The sequence below is a fragment of the Vulpes lagopus genome, chromosome 2 (genome assembly GCF_018345385.1).
Source record: "Vulpes lagopus strain Blue_001 chromosome 2, ASM1834538v1, whole genome shotgun sequence".
NCBI lineage: Eukaryota > Metazoa > Chordata > Mammalia > Carnivora > Canidae > Vulpes > Vulpes lagopus.
Window position 1 is genome coordinate 93,422,182 of NC_054825.1, and position 17,461 is coordinate 93,439,642.

A 17,461-nucleotide genomic window follows, 5' to 3' on the forward strand; every position below is an offset into this window, starting at 1 on the left:
TCAGTCTGAGCATGCAAGATGTGTCATATTGCTCTGTTGTCAAATAAAGTCTATCCTGAGCCTCCATCTTGTCAAGCTGGTGAGAAGCTGGTCATTGTTGGTGACTAGGAATTTTCCAGTTTCTTCTAGAACAACAGTGGCAACCACAATGAGAAGAGTAACAACACCTAACCCTAACTTCAAGGTGGCCCCTCTAGTTTCCTGTTAGAATGCAATACTCCAAGCCTTTAAAATCTTTTTTTTAAATTTTTATTTATTTATGATAGTCACACAGAGAGAGAGAGAGTGAGAGAGAGAGAGAGGGGCAGAGGGAGAAGCAGGCTCCATGCACCGGGAGTGGGATTCGATCCCGGGTCTCCAAGACCGCGCCCTGGGCCAAAGGCAGGCGCCAAACCGCTGTGCCACCCAGGGATCCCCTCCAAGCCTTTAAGGGCCTTAAAAGTCAGTGTCTATGTGGCTTCCATGCCTCATTTTGGCAAGGAATATTTTTCGATGCCAAGAATTCAGCTTCATCACACATCACTATTTCTTATATTCTGCATATGAGTGAAACCATATGATGACTGTCCTCCAATTGACTTATTTCACTCAGCATGATACCCTCTGGTTCCATCCACGTCAAGGCAAATGGTGGGTATTTGTCCTTTCCGATGGCTGAGTAATATTCCATTGTATGTATATACACCACATCTTCTTTATCCATTCATCTGTCGAAGGGTAGATCCTGTTCAGTGCCTTCCACATATGATTGTGTTATTGCCAGCTGTAGGTAGAGCGTAGGAATGGCTTCCAGGGGCCCTCCCTATATATGACTCATTCAGCATTGTAAAACAATGGTATAGGACCGGAGATTGGTTGTAATATATGAACCTATCCTGAGACACTGGAAATATGTGGGTATTGGAGGAAAAATAAGGTTTGAAATGTTTAGAGCCCGAAGCTAGTCCGTGGGGTATTCTCTCAGTCATCAGGTGTTTAATGTTGTAATTCCTACTGATGCCTCGTGAGGACATTCTCTAAAAGGAAATACCTGTTGATGCATTATATAATTATAAATGTAACATATGTTTTTGTTTTTAAATTGAAAATAATGAAAAACATTATCAGAATTTTTGCATTTGTAGAGTATGAATCTATAGCAGAATTTTAAATACTAAGTACTCCTCTATGTGAAATCACATGTTTTATGCATCCCAACATATTAGCTCACTTCCTGGTATATCTGAGGTACACTGCCCTGAAGTAACCTGGAGGTTCCAGAGGAACTGGCATACAAAATTATTACCAAAATAGCAGAAATCCTCAAGAAATAAATGGTCTAGTGACAGAACTAGATTCATTGATATGTCACTAACAGTAATTATATATTACTATATTAATGCTATAATGTTTAATATATTAGTTTTATCAGTGTACTTAATAATGTTTTAATCTATGTAATTGGATATGTAATGGAAATATCATATAACTAGCTAGTTCACTATAATATGGCAGCAGACTAAAAATAAATTTTTTATATGCCTTACTTTCAGATTAGGATAATTTCATACATTATTATCCAGAATTATTAATTATATATAAATTTGGATGCTATGGGAAGAGAATATCCTAGTGGAAGCCAAAAATGTAACAGAGACAATTCTGGCAAAAGACAATTTGGTTCAGGGATGCTTGGATGGCACAGTCAGTTAGGTGTCTAACTCTTGGTTTTGGCTCATGTCATGAACTCAGGATTGTGAGATCAAGCCCTGCATGGGGCTCTGTACTAAGTATGGAGTCTGCTGAAGTTTCTCTCTCTCTCTCTCCCTCTACCCTTCCCTACCTCACACACACTCACATACTCTCTGTCACTCTCTCTGAAATAAATGAAGAAATCTTACAAAAAAAAAAAAAGACAATTTGGTACAAAAAGACAAAATTTGGCATATTGAACCTCTCTTACTGCAACCAAAACTAAAAATTTGTATGGCTATCAGAGCACACAGGGATTTAAACAACTTTATTGGGAGAATTCATTGACTTTGATAAATTCCATACCTGGCTTTGTAAATTGACTTTAGCACTGTTTTATAAAGTAGTTGGGTTTTTTTCTCCCCAAAGCATGATCCTCGTTATATTTATAGGGAATTAAACAGAATGTACAACAGACAGTAGAAATATTTTTTAAGTAAATATGAACAACAACAGCAAAAACAAAAAGAACAATGTTCAAACTGCTATAAGATCCCAGGTAGTGCATCCAAGATACAATGTTGTATATATTGTATAATTTATAAAGTATTTCAATGAGTCAGACATAACTTCCTGAAAATCAGGAGGACTTTCCAGACAAGGAGGTACTTGAATGATACATCAATCAAATACAAATGTGCAACATGAACACCTTGAAGAGCAGAGAAGAAAGAAGAGTCACTTTTATTGGTAATAGTTTATATTATTTTTAAGCATTCAAAAGAGTAGTTATGCCTATTACATTTTAAAGTGATTAGGATTTGCCCTTCAGAGGGTACAATGAAAAATAGTGTTCTTTAAATAATGATAATTACTGAAATCATGGGATTTTTTTTTAACAAATTGCTGTATTTGATTCACTTCTGTATAAGCACACTGAAAAATGTCAAAGTGAAAAAGCAAATGTGACTCAATTATCTCAAATCATTTGTCAGAATTAAATCATGGGAAAATGTATAAATATGACATGTTATCTAGATAAACAAAATATCAAATGTTACTATTTTATTGTTGAGTCTACATCAAATGTGATTGGCTGACCTTATTGTATGCTACAGTTCTCAAACCTTATGAATACTTTTAATTCTTTTGTCAACCAAAGATTCTATGAGAGGAAGTGATAAGCAGAGATAATGAACATGCCCTTGGCTTGCTTGATAATCCAGTTAGAGAAGAGGAGTGACTCATATGAACACATTGGAAAAAGATTTAAATTGGTTGCCAATTTTGGATACCTGGGTGGCTCAGCGGTTAAGCGTCTGCCTTTGGCTCAGGGCATGATCCCAGAGTCCCGGGATTGAGTCCCACATGGGACTTCCTGCATGGTGCCTGCTTCTCCCTCTGCCTATGTCTCTGCCTCTGTGTCTCTCATGAATAAATAAACAAAAACCTAAAAAATACATATAAATTTCTTGCCATTTTGACATAAAATAGTGACTTCGATGACTGTATTGTAAATGCGTAATGCAACCCTACAGTGAAGACATTGATGTGACAAATGGGTCAGTAGGAATCATCACTGAAAGAGTATTTAAAATTGGTCACCCCAAAAAACAAAACAAAAGAAAACAAACAAAAACAAAACTTGAAATGACCTGAAATCCTCCAGCTCATATATAAAATATAGACTTGATAGAGATTTCCTTAATTTGACAATTCTAAAGATTTACATGATCTTACCAAAAGGAGTGTAGAGCTGCAAGAAATGCTTCTAAACCTAAATAAAGATCATGATACTGCAAAATTCAGTGGACCATGCTAGAAGAAATACTGAATTATCCACCTTTTATATTGAAAATACACAAATGTCATATGAAAAAATCATTGAAGAGTATGCGGCCGAAAAGTGTAAGCAAAAGCAGTTTCACATAGGTGTGTGAGACAATTCTTTTAAGAAAAGTAGTTGTACAAGTAAAGCTACTATATTTATGGATTTGTAATGTTTTCCTTTTTTAAATGCTTTTAAAATTTATAATCTGCTATGATTTCTCCTCCTAAATTTATTTTTAAATCTAATTGTATATTCAAAAATTTTTAAAGATTTATTTATATGAGAGAGAGAGAGAAAGAGAGAGAAAGAAAGAAAGAGAGAGAGAGAATGAATAGGAAGGGCAGAGGGAGAAGAGGAGAGAATTCTGAAGGAGACCCCCTGATGAGCGTGGAGCCCGACTGGGGGCTCTATCTCATGACCATGACATCGTGACCCCAGCAGAAACCAAGTTAGATGCTCCATTGACTACGCCACTCAGGCACACCCATAATTTTTTATTTTTTAAAGGAAACTCACTAAATTGTATAAGCTTCACATCCATGAAACCCTTGGTCTATCACTCTCATTTTAAGTTCCATTCCTACGTGAAGGTTTCTCCCTTTCCCCTTTTTGGACCACTGTCCCTTCTTGCCTGGAACACAATGTGCTTCACACTTCAGCTGGGAAGATCAGAAGATGACTTCTGCTTTAGGAGCAATCACCTACTTCCCAGAGAGAGGCAATGTCAGGGAGAGTGGGGGAAATAGCAACCAGAACAAAGACTCTTCCTCTGGGTAACACTCTGCCACGTTCAGATTATTAATAAGCGTGCCTTCCCCTTGCTATGCCAGCCCCCTGTCTCCTGTTCATTCTTCATGGCAAAAGCAAAAATTAAAGCAATAAATGAAGACCTTACCTGATCATGTGACTCTCACTGGTTTATTTATGGGGCACCAGCTCTGCCTGAATGATTCTGTGCTGTCCACTGGTGTTGTTTTCAAAGATTTTGGGCTTTAAAGAATGACCCTGTATGGAAGTGGGAGATAAGGTTGTGGGTAGTCACTCAGGAGCCCAGAAGAGCTGTCATTTTCTAATTGATATGCTGGACTTCAGCATAAGATTTCCTGAAAGAATGTGTCTGTGTTTAAAAGGATTTCAAATATCATTAGTCTTTATGCAATATAAAATTCATGATTCGTTAAGTCTCCTCAAGATCCAGCCTAAGCTCATTGACTGCTTGTCCATGATATACATTCTCTATTTCAGCCACAGAGAACCACTTCTTTTTTCTCAAACATGCCAGGTGCTCGGGACCACCCCACCTCGCACACACTCTTCCTACCTGTATCCAGGAGTGCCTTCCTTCCCTGTCCCAGACACAAACTTCTTTTCCTCTCACTTGCAGCTTAAAAGCCATGTCTGCTCAGTGGTGGCTCTCTTGACCCTGTTCTCATTTCCTCTTGCCCTCTGGCAAGCCCAGGCAATGATTTATTGATTGATTCAGTTTCAGCACAGGACTTTGACATTGCCTCATAATTATTTGTCCTGTTCACTCATTCTGAGTTTTCCTACAGAATTTATCATGTTAATCTTGTATCTTTGAGACCTAGCTCAGGACCTAGTATCATAGCAGGTGTTTGGGGGAAAAAAGTATTCAATGAATGAGATTTAAAAAATAAGATAAGCTAAACAGTGTTTGTCAAGTCAAAGGAATACTTCCCTGAGAAATCATTTCTTGAGCTACAAGCTTCCAATTTGTGTTTGTGCTAAACAAATGAAATGACAGATATGTCTTGCCTTCATTTTACTCAGTATTCCCTCTTCCCCTCTCTGATTCGCACAGCCTTAGGCTCCCCACATGATGTTTCCTTCTGGTCAGTTCGAGGAATTGTATAAATCAACAGATTCTTCCCTATTAGTTGCTTCCTTCCTTTGAAAGGAGAAAGTGCAGGGTATGTGTTTGTCCATTGCTTTTAGCTATTTTTTCCAGTGCTTATTCCCTGTGAAAAATCTAAGGTCTCTCTTTTCAGGCATCTAAGGAAAATCCTTTTCCTCTTCTTTTTCATTTCTGAGACAATCTCCTCAAACCACTGCAAGGTGTAGGATCATGTGAATATGACAGTTTTATCAAGAAAAGGGAAAGTTCCTTTAAAAATACATGAAGACAACAAATATTTACTGAATACAGGGTATGCTATGTAATATGTAATAGCGATCATAGAGGTGACCAGGATAGACAGGGTCCCCGTGGAGCTAGTTGTCTAGCTGTGGAGATGGGATAAAAGGAATACTCAGTAACAAATTATAATTTTTAGTAATTATGGAGACAAATGCATGAATGCCCAGCCCAGGATGCTATGCTACTTTAGTAGAGCCCACTGTCAGGTGCATGGGCCTCTAGTTTGAGATCTGAAGATGAGCAGCTGTGTGATGTGGGGAAGATGGGTGGAGGAGGGGAGCTTTAAGGACAGAAGGAGCAGCATGTCTAGAGATTCTGAGCTCACAGGAGCCTGCAAAGATTGAGGAAGAGAGAAAACGTCTGTGAGACATGAGCAGATAGGGTTAGAGAGAGTGGCTGGAGATGAATGTCGTTGACAGAGTAGAATAACAAAGCATCGTAAAAAAAAAAAAAAAAGCATCGTGGTCAGCCTCGAAGCTCTGATACTTCCAGAGGTTCTTTTTCAGACTGACTTTCTTATCTCAGCTTTCTTGCTTCTTTCTGCTGTTCAATTATGACTAAAACACAGTATTTTCTCCTTTTTTCCTCCCAACTGTAGTGCATTTTAGCCAAATTATGGGTAATTTAGGCATTTGTGGACATGCATGGAACTCCCACCATCTTTTCTGTGTTTGCCTCTGGGAAACAAAGCCTCCTGAAATTAAAACAGCCTACTTCCTGTGTTCTTCTGGAGCACCCCCATTTCTAAGTTAGAAAGTGGCTGCCTTGCCACACAGGTGTCTTATCTCTGATGACTGCTGAGGAATGAACATTTAAACTCATTCTGAATAGCAAATGATAAAGCTCTTCTATCTGCCAGGGAAATTGTGGTTTCCATAATTTTATTGCTGAAGAAATAGTTGTCATGGCAATAATTTACATAACTTTGAACAGCCATTGGTTAAATGCTGTTAATGGTGTGCTTTCAATGCACCAAGAAAGTATTGTATAATGAGGATTTGCTCAATGCTTTGTCAGAGATGGTGTATTTCCTGGTTTTGCTGACATAATTCATCAAGTTTTGAGAGCCTCAGGTGATTTCTATACATGTTTATTTTAATCCCTCAAGGTGTTCCATTATGTCAGGAATTGTCCCTTTGCTTCTTTGTGCTTTAAACCTTCATACTCAATCCATCCAGTTTGGTGGTGTGAGTTTACAGAATGCGTTTGTGAGATCTGAATCTTAGCAACTCTAAAATAATTTAATTGAATTAAAAAATATTTTTGAGTGCCTACTGTGAACAGTACATAATACCAGGCTCGGGAATAGAATGGATTCTGAGGCATGTGCCTAAAAAATGCAGAAGGAAATTTGGAAATAAAATGTGGTGAGATGTTATGATTAATATCAGAACATTATGAAATAAATATAAACATTACTTAATGTTATGATTATATTCAGTAGTATTGCTATGAGTTAGAACTTGCAGATCATGCCACATGAGACAGGTTGGTGTGTGAGCGCTGGAAGTCACTGCTGAATATTCTGTACTCCCTTCTGGTTTATTTTCTTACAGTTCTTGTAAAAGGGAGGCAGCATAATGAAGTCATTAAGAATGGAATCTGGGACTCCTTCAGTTAAGTACATTTCTTATCTTCTCTGGTGAGCCCGTTTCTTCTGTAAAATGAGGTTCTAAAACTATTTTCTTTAGAGATTCCTTTTGAGGAATAAATGACTTACTACACACAAAGTACATAGAGGAGTGACAGTATATGCTGAGCAATTAATAATAATAATGACAACCTTATGATGATGGTGATGATGATGAGTGAAGGACAGTGAACCACTTAGGTCCATGTGGCACAAACTGGTTTCCTGATTCAGTCAGGAAAACTAAATATCTTCAGCAAAGTTGGATTTAGTCCAACTTTGGGTTTTTCTTTTTTTTTTTTTAAGATTTTATTTATTTATTCATGAGAGACACACAAAGAGAGAAGAACAGAGACATAGGCAGAGGGAGAAGCAGGCTCTATGCAGGGAGCCCAACGTGGAACTGGATCCTGGGTCTCCAGGATCACACTCTGGGCTGAAGGTGGCACTAAACCACAGAGCCACTGGGGCTGCCCCACTTTGGGTTTTTCTAATCAGTGAATTGTCTGGCTCAAACAGATGGACACATCCATCCATCCATCCATCCATCCATACAGTCAGTAATCACTGATTGAATAAATATAAGTTGGGAGTCACAGGTTAGATGTTAGAGGTATAGTGATGAATAGACATAGTTGGGGTAGGGGAACAATCAATGGTTGTAGCTAGTTTGGATTTCATGGAGGAGTAACATTGTAAATACACATTGGGAGACTGCCGCTGGGCTGCCAACATTTTACTTTGCCAATTCAGGGTGCTTAAAAGAGCCAATTTCACTTTCATTTTCATCACCACATTTTAACCCCAAAGCAGTAGGAAGAATATGATATCAAAATAGATGTCTATAAAATTAAATATATTTAGCATTTAGGAGAAAAAGCTATTAACCTGGCCCAAAATAGATGCTTGATAATTTCTTGTTGAATAAACGTACCATTTCCTTATTTTCCTCAGGCCTCTACAGACCAGTGAGTCGTTGTTTGCAGACCAGTACTTAGGAATATGGAAGAAAGTGGTCTTCTGTTCGTGCATTTAGATTAGACTTTGCAGACACCTTTTACTTCATACCTCTTCAAGGAGAAAACTAGATGCAGAGGTGTAAGGTTATCCCTTTAACAGAAGGTAGTCAATGATGTTTAAATAAAAACGGCTTTCAAGGGGAAGGCTTGGAGTGTTCTTTGATAAATTATGGGAATGGATTTTAGTTCATAAATCAAAAATGTGTATGAGCTTTTTGTGAATTTTATGTGCTTTGTGGTTGAAGGTTATATTCCTGAGAGTTTAAACAGAAACTTCATGGTTAACAGTTAAATATCTTAGGGAACACACTGCTGATGCTCAGTAGAGATAATGAGACAGGACCCATGGACCTATAACTTGAGAGACCTTTTATTCACTGGGATCATCTTTTATCAACTGCCCTTTGTTCACTGTGATCCTGTTTTTGAGGAATGTTACTATTTTCTCACCTTCTATCCTTTATCTTTCCAGCACACAACTATAATAGACTTGTGTCAGCAGGATGTTTCTTCCTAAGGCTTATCAGATACCACCATGTGCAACATTTTCATTTAATTTTCACCAAGGCGGAACAATTTTTTTCTTAATAGTTTTATATGCATAGGAACCACTGATCCAGGATTAGCTATAATCCAACTGAATTCTTAAGATTGAAAGTAACAACTTTTCTTTTCATAAGGATAGAATCTATTTATCTAATAAAAGGGTGACTTTATGCTTTTTAAAGTGCCACAAGTTGAAGGACAGCAAATTAGTGTGGGATTGGCACATTGAAAGGGTGTACCTCTCTGCCTTGTGATTGTCCCCGTAGCCTTGGATTCTCTGGGGCTGTGAGAGGCTGACTGATGAATGGGTTTTTTTTCTAGAGATGTCAAACTTGCAGGAATGAAGAGTCACATTTCCTGCAAATCAGAGAGTCTTCTTAAGGCCTGTCTCAAGTGGGCTGTGACAGACACAGAATGGTGATAGGGCCAGTTCCCTAAGATATTTAACTTTGTCCACCTTAGCTTCCTTGGGATATAGAAATCAAGTTATTTCACCAAGAAATGGCATTATTATCATTTACATTTTCTATTTTGATTGATTTTTCAACTTCCTGTAATGAAAACAAGTTACTTTTATAATCTCTGAAAAAGAGCATTATGCTTTTTCAAATAAGAGGTCAAGTATTATATGCCAAACACCTAAAGTTCTTAAGGAGTAATTCACATTTTTATTCAAAACCTATTTGCTCTCATTCTAATGTGTTAGTTATTGTGTTATTAGCTTATATCAATGGAAAAAGTGTAAACAGCAGAAGATAAAAGAATTTACAGTTGCAAAAGTACCAATTATAATTTCAGAAGAAAACACATCCTGACAGCATGAAAAGTGGCAAAATATTCTGAATCTAAACATAAAAGAACTTTTTTAAACATAAAAATTCCAATCCATTCCACTGAGTATAGGGTCATAAACTTTGTATTCCTTGATTCTTTCCCCCCAAAAAAGTAACATTATATTTTATATCTTTTAAGTAAGAAGACAGAGATCTATGTATTATGCATACATTTTTTTTCTTTTAAATGTGTTAAAAAGGAAATTCATTATATAGGTCATTGTATGGGTTGGTCTTACCTTATTTGAATCTCAGCTTCTTCATCCCTAAAATGAGTATATCAGTCAGTGTTCTTCAGAAGTGTAGAACCAATATGATATATAAAAATGATTTTTATTTATTTATATTATTGATAATGATTGGTTTATGACAAATAATGGTAAATGATGAATTTATATTATATTTACTTATGTATAATGTGGTTAATTATAAGGGATCAGCCCACATGATTATGGAGGCTGAGAAATCTCATGATCTGCCACCTATAAGCTAGAGTCCCAGGAAGCCAGTGGTGTAGTTAGAAGGCCTGAGAGACAGATTCAGTGGTGTAGATTCCAGCCCAAATCTCAATAGCTGAGAACCAGAAGCACCAAAAGCAGGAGAAGATTCATGTCCCAGGTCAAGTAATCAGGTAGAGAGCGAATTCATCCTTCCTCTGCCTCTTTGTTCTATTCAGGCTCTCAGCAGATTGGATCATGTCCACCCTCGCTGGGGAGGATCATCTACTTAAAATGCTAATATCTTCCAGAAACACTTTCATAGACACCCAAAAATAATGTTTAATCAGATATCAGAGCATCTCATGGCTCAGTCATGTTGATGTGTAAAGCTAACCACCATATTAATATATGATGCTAATGCTATCTGCCAGTCAGGGTCTAACTAGAATATAGAAACTACACAGGAATTATTAAAGATGTTTCATATAAAAAAACTGTACTCTATAACAGAGGATTACTGTAATGAGGGACTGGCTATTAGGAAGGAAAAAAACTCTAAAGAGTATAAAAATAGTGAAAGTAAGGGCTGAGATAGAGCCCCCAGGGAAAGGATCCTTCAGAACTAAGATCCAGACCTCATTGGAAAGGGCATGGCCATGGCTCAGTGAATGGCACAGAAGATACTGTGGTACCATGCTTATAGCTCTTGCCAGAACTCTACTAAGGTGCCAGTGGAATATTTTGTGAAGCTGCCTTGGGGAGTAGGGGGTGTTGGGTGGGATGTGTCAGGAGAAGTTTCTGGATAAGCATCCAAAACACAGGAGTCTCTTTAACCTTGTTCTCTAGTTAACACTCTATCTCCTGCCAGGTATCCCTGACCCCAACTGCACTCTGATATGAAATAGGGCAAGTCTCTGGAAAGAGTATAATGAATTTCAAGTCCTTTGAAAAAAATAGGTTTTGAGTCGGAAGTGAGGAGAGAGTGAGAAGGTAATATACATACACTGAAAATGTTGAGACCTTTCTCCAGGAGGATTTAAGGCTAATTTTGCTGAAAATATAATTAGCTGAAAATATAATCAGCTTGGTGGTTTCTCAGCTACATCCCAAAGGAAATATTAATTTGATTTCTTTAGGTTGCAAGAAACATAAAAAAATTATTTCTAGCTTAAAGAAAAAAAGAATTCATTGGAAAGATATTAGAGAAGCTCAAAAAATGAAAAGAAGGGTTGAATGGCCCTTGAAATATGGAAGGGAAGGTCCTAGTGCAGCACTGGAGTTTCAGAAGCAGAAATAAATACTATTTCTATCTTCACCTGTTGCCATGACCTCAACTCAGCTGCAAGTGAATGTCAGTCCCCAGGCCTCACCAGTAGGCATAGGAGACAGCCTCTGACTGATCCAGCCTGGGCAAGATTAAGCCTTGCCTGAATCCTTCAGTGATGACCCAGAGCATGGGTCACAGGGTGTGATCATTACCAACAGACATCTGAACTGAGAGTCAGAGTCAGAACTAGAAATACTGGCATCCTGTTGTGTTAAGCATCCAATGGAGAGAAAGCTACACAAAGAAGAAATTTTATTTATAGCCTGTTCTTGCTAATAAAAATGTGACGAGCTATCTGGAAGCAGCCAGCCCTGTTCTCTCATTTGATATCTGGTCCTTGTTTGGGAATCTTCAATTTGTGACTGGTAGGACTTCATTTCCATCAGATAAAGCCTAGCAATAATAAACATCTTCCTGATACTGCTGTCACTCCTTTCCAAGGAACTGAAAATGGTAATTAATGCAAAAGCTGTGTTTATTGGTTCGTGAAATTGAGTGTGTACAGTCCTTTGATACTGTGTCTTCTTGATAGTGAAAGTTTGGGAGGGGGCGGGAAGCATACTGCACATTAAAGATTCAATTTATTTTACAAGATATTACAACAAAGGCAACCTCATGTATATGAAAGTCTTGGGCTTTTGTTTGCTTTGCCAAAATAGAGACAACAGAACAAGAAGCAGGTGTTCTTTCCATTCTCTCTCTTCCCAGAGTCTCAACCCACTCCTGTATTTTACCTTCTTAATAAGGCAACCACAGAGTTGGAATGACATTCTGTTTCACTCAAGGACACAGCTTAGAGTTCTGTCCCTAAAACTCCTCTCCTTGTTGATTTTTTAGTGGGAGGCCAGGGTGAGCAATTTTATCTGATAAATTCCCAAAGCCTGAAAGGGGGCATTGAGGCATGGAAGAGTAGAAAGATACCTTCTTCAGTAGAAGGAAATAAGAAACTGTTTAACTAATATGGATTCTGGAACTACACAGGAAGCCCTGAATATGCTCTACGTTTCATTATTTTAAGTTGTGAGTTTCAGCTGTGGATAATTCTGAGTTGGGTGGAGTTTTGTGATCAAATATTAGTCATGATGGAAGTGAAAGAAATACTGAAGGGAGTCTCTGAGGAATTTTACACACACATACATGCACACACAAGTGAGGAGGAAGCTGCATAACCACAGAGACAGAGACTGGAGTGATGCAGCCACATGCCAAGGAATACCACCAGAAACTGGAAGATGAGTTTAGGCAAGAGTTGGAGACTTTGAACAGAAATAACAGGAAAGATCCTCAAAATTTGGAAACTTTCTGGATTGGAAAAATCTAGTGCTCATTACTGAGTAACGAAAAGGAAAAGAAGTTTGAACAAAGACTCGTGATTTTTTTTAGTAAAGCAGAAACCTTATAATTAAGACTAATTATGAAGTTATTAAGAACATTTACTTCCCATCAACATCTATTTTTCTTTTTAGATGACTTCACAGAAGCTACTACCATTGAGCCATGAAAGACATAGTGGCAAGAAGACCATGAAATTAAGCAGTATTGGATAAAATGTCAGATTCTTGGCACACGGAGCTAAATAGAAACAAGTGGATCAGAAGCCCAGTAAGTTTTTGAGGGAATTGTATTGTTAAAGTCATCACAAGCCTGGACTCAAAAAAAGCCTGTGATTATAAGTCAACCAGAAGACTACTAATTTACAACTGTAGGATATGGGCTAAAGAAACTGTGTAGCCCCCCAAAAGGGAATACTTCCCAATGCCCAATTCAAAGGTGACCATAGAGTATAATAGAAAGAAACTCCTCAGAATAAACAGAGGCAGAGTCAAAGTGCAAATTTTTTTCCATTGCTAAGGCAGAGATTCTTTATTTCCTCTCGGAAGGGTTGCTTTTTACTGTGAAATCTCCCATTCTCCCCTTTACACAAGGAAATTTTAATTGAACTATGGGTCACTGGTATATAGGAGACACACCTTTCCCCGAACACCATATGCCACCAAGGGATCCTGGCCTTTGTCCCAGACATGGTGCCTGGATGGGACTTTGGGATGACCAATTTAGGGAGGCAGTGAGTGTGTTTTACTTGTAGGGAAAGGGTGCACCAGAGGGTCAGACTGTGCAGAGGTGGTTACTGCCCATAAACATTTATGCTTCACCTTCTATCATACTGCTGAACAATGGTGTCTTGTTGAGTGTCGCTGTTACCAGTCTTCATTGCTTCAGGGTGAGGTCATATGATCAGTACTCATCAAGAAACTGAAAAAAAAGAGATATGTATAATTTCTGGTTTAAGAAGTGGGCTTGCCTTCTCTGCCCTTTCCCTTTCTGCCTGGATGCAGTGAACTCTGAGACCCTAGGGAATGGCAGAGCCATGAGATGGCAGGAATGAAGGTTCCTGAATACAAGGTGAAAACATTCACTAACTAGGAACACCTGAATTGGGTTGTTACACGAGAGAGAAGAAACAGCTTTTATATTAAGTTGTAGGATTTATTTATTATAGCATTTTGTGTCATACTAATGTATGCCTCGGTATACATTTATACCACACACACATGTATGCACACACACACACAGACATACACATACCACATACTACTCACAGCCACACAGACAGAAATAGATCATACTCAATTTCGTATACTCCATCGGGAGCCTCTCTAACTTCAATGCTTCTGCCAGCCAGCACATGTGCCAGAAGGTCCTCAGATCCATGATCTCTTGGGACCATTGAGGACATATTTACAGTTAAGAGACCAAGTTCTTGGTTAGCAAAGACTAATGCTGTGGTTTGGGATTTATCCAAAATGCCTTGCTCCTTTGAGTCTTATATCTATTAAAAGGGCAGGAAGCCTTTTGCTATACATGGAGATGGGTACATGAAGTGGTGGGGAATAGAAGCAGCTAGAACTGGAATGGACTTATGGATAATTACATAGGTGAAGAAGTGAGGCAGTTTTCAGGAGATGATGACTTGCTGGTGGTAGAACTAGGTTTAGGGGTAGTATCTGCTAGTTCTTTTTTCAGTGGTCTTTCTACCTGACTGGTTTTCTTCCCAATTTCAGAAGCCACTTAAGTCACACGTTGGGGACAAATCAGTAGCTCTAATAAAAGGTTTATTCCTAGAGGAAATTAAAACTATTGGCAACAATAAAGTTCAAGATTACTTGTAAGCTCCAATCATCCTGCTCTACATAGCTTCATGAAACATTAAATAGAAGGTGGTTATGGGGGATGCCTGGGTGGCTCAGCAGTTGAGCGCCTGCCTTTGGCCCAGGGTGTGATCCTGGAGACCTGGGATTGAGTCCCACATCAGGCTCCCTGTATAAGGCCTGCTTCTCCCTCTGCCTGTGTCTCTGCCTCTCTCTCTCTGTGTGTCTCTCATGAATAAATAAAACCTTTAAAAAAAAAAAAAGGAAGGTAGTTATGGCCAAGAATTAGCACTGACTCTTCACTCATTATGAGATATGCTGTTTCCTTAAAAAGTATTTTCTAATTTGCATCCTTAATATTTTATTTTATTTTTTTAAAGATTTTATTTATTTATTTATTTATTTACTTACTTACTTATTTATGAGAGAGAGAGAGAGTGTGTGTGTGTCAGAGACACAGGCAGAGGGAGAAGCAGGCTTATGTAGGAAGCAGGACATGGAACTCAGTCCCGGGTCTCAGCGATCAGGCCCTGGGCTGAAGGCAGCGCTAAACCGCTGAGCCACCTGGGCTGCCCCAATATTTTATTTTTTAACTTCATTATTTTTCAAAGTTCAAAAATGTATTTAAGTGTATCTTCTGCTCCTTGCTTCTTAAATTCTGGTAGATGGCCTTGCCATATTAACAAGGATCATAGGTACTATTAACATGAGCTATTTTATTTTATTTTTTAAAGATTTTATTGATCTATTCGAGAGAGAGAGAGAAAGAGAGAGAGAGAGACAGAGAGAGCAGCAAGCACAGGAGAGGGACAAGTAGACTTTGTGCTGATTGTGAAGCTGGATGTGGGGCTCTGTCCCTGGACCCTAAGATTATGAACTGAGCTGAAATCAGGAGTCAGACATGTAACCAACTGAGCCACCCAGGTGCCCCAAATGAGCTGTTTTGAATTGTGACTTCCGTCCAGATCTACCTGTACTGCTGTACTATCTTATCCAACTTCAGAAGACTGGAACTTTCACTTTCCATCTAACACTGAACCATTCACCTGACCCCTGGTACCATTTCTGTCTAGTGCTTTCTGCAGTTTGCACCATCACCAACTCTCTCATTCTCTGTCTCATGTTTAAAGTCTCAGCCTGTATCATGTTTATGTCTCTAAAAACAGTCCCCAAATTAAATCTTTCAACCTTGAGCCTAAATAATAAAATAATACAATAAAGCTAATACTTTATCTCCTTCTTTCTCTTGGCTATCTGTCATCAAAATTCTTGAGTTTTCCATATTCGCTCTCTCCATGTCATTTCTCCTTTGCTCTGTACCTCATTGTAGTATGGATGTCCTCCAAAAGTCATCAGTAATTTCCTAATTACAAAGCATTGGAATCATTTTATTCCTACCTCCTTTGACTTCTTTGTAGTATTCAATGTTGGTTATTGCTTTCCTTTTCCCTTGGCCCTCTCAGTTCTCCTTCTACCTTTCTAACTGCATTCTCCATCTCCTTTAACAAAACATCCTGTTTCCCTTGGGATTTAGCATTTAAACCAGGGATTCACATAGCATCTGCTCTTGAGATTATTGTGTGAATGAAGTGATATAATTTATATAAAAGTTATGACAACGAATTGGGACAGAGTAAGCGCTTAGAAAAAATGTAATCACTATTACTGAGTTCAATTTTAGATTGGTTGATTTGAAATGAATGTGTCAGCTAGAAATAAGGATCTTGATTTAGGGGTGAAAGCTGGGGTTGTGGATCTGGATTCATCAGTGCACATGTGACAGCTAACAATATGACAGTCTATGAGTTCACCTAGGGAGCACATCACCAAGGTAGGCTAAGTTAGGTTGAGGTAACATCCCCAAGACTTAGTGACTTTCAGCAACAAATGATTAGTTTCCACTCATGTTATGTGTCTACTGTTGGTCTGCAGAGGAGTTTTCTCATTGCTGTCATTCAAGAACTAAGACTGCATGAAGAGCTGTGGATTCAAATATGGACAAGAGGAAAAAGAGCTCTAGATAATCTGACATAAACAAGGAAGTACTTTGGCCTACAAGGGATCCAAATTTCTTTGGCTCACAATTTATTGGGTAAAGCTTATCATGAGGTGCACTCATCCATAAACATGGGCACCAATCACTACCAGAGTATGTCTAGAATGAAAAGCAAAGAGAATACTTCAGAGATCGTGCTGTATTGTCTTTTACTACCTTCTACATTTCCCTTCCCCACCCCATTACCTACATTGTTTTTCAAATCTCATTTTTCTAGATACTCAAGCCTAATTTTTTTTTTTTTTTTTTTTTTTTTTTTAAGAAATAAGTGGCTCAGTCAGTTAAGCATCTGCCTTCAGCTCAGGTCATGATCCCAGAGTCCTGAGATAGAGTCCTACATTGGGCTCCTTGCGCATTTGGGAGTCTGCTTCTCTGCTCCTCCCCTGGCTTGTACTCTCTCTCTCTCTCTCAAATAAATAAATAAATAAAATCTGAAAAAAATAAAAAAGATTTATCTATTTATTTTAGAGAGAGGGAAGGAGGAAGAGAAGCACGGGGGAGGGGCAGAGGGAGAGGGCAAAATAGAATTTCCGGCAGACTCCCTGCTGAGCATGGACCCTGACTCCAGGCTCCATCCCAGGATCCAGAGACAATGACCTGAGCTGAAATCAGGAGTCGAAGTTTAATTGACTGAGCCACCCAGGCGCCCCTCAATCTTGATACTTCTAAACATCTGTGACTCTTTACTCTCGTTCACTCTTTTCCTCTAATTTGAATATAAAATTCTATCAAGTCAATTAGCAGCATATTTGCTAAATTCATTCCCTCCTCTCTATCAGCTCTGGGACTATTATTAGAGCC

At 38.4% G+C, this 17,461-nt stretch overlaps 1 long non-coding RNA gene across 1 annotated transcript; it reads right to left on the bottom strand.

Moving 5' to 3' along the window:
- Positions 1-316: 316 nt before the first annotated feature.
- Positions 317-4,899, bottom strand: LOC121475764. Its single transcript, XR_005983804.1, has 3 exons — positions 4,824-4,899; positions 4,398-4,507; positions 317-1,030 (listed from the first exon to the last, which is right to left on the bottom strand). It is a non-coding gene; the product is annotated as an uncharacterized LOC121475764 (long non-coding RNA).
- Between the last annotated feature and the right edge of the window lie 12,562 nt (positions 4,900-17,461).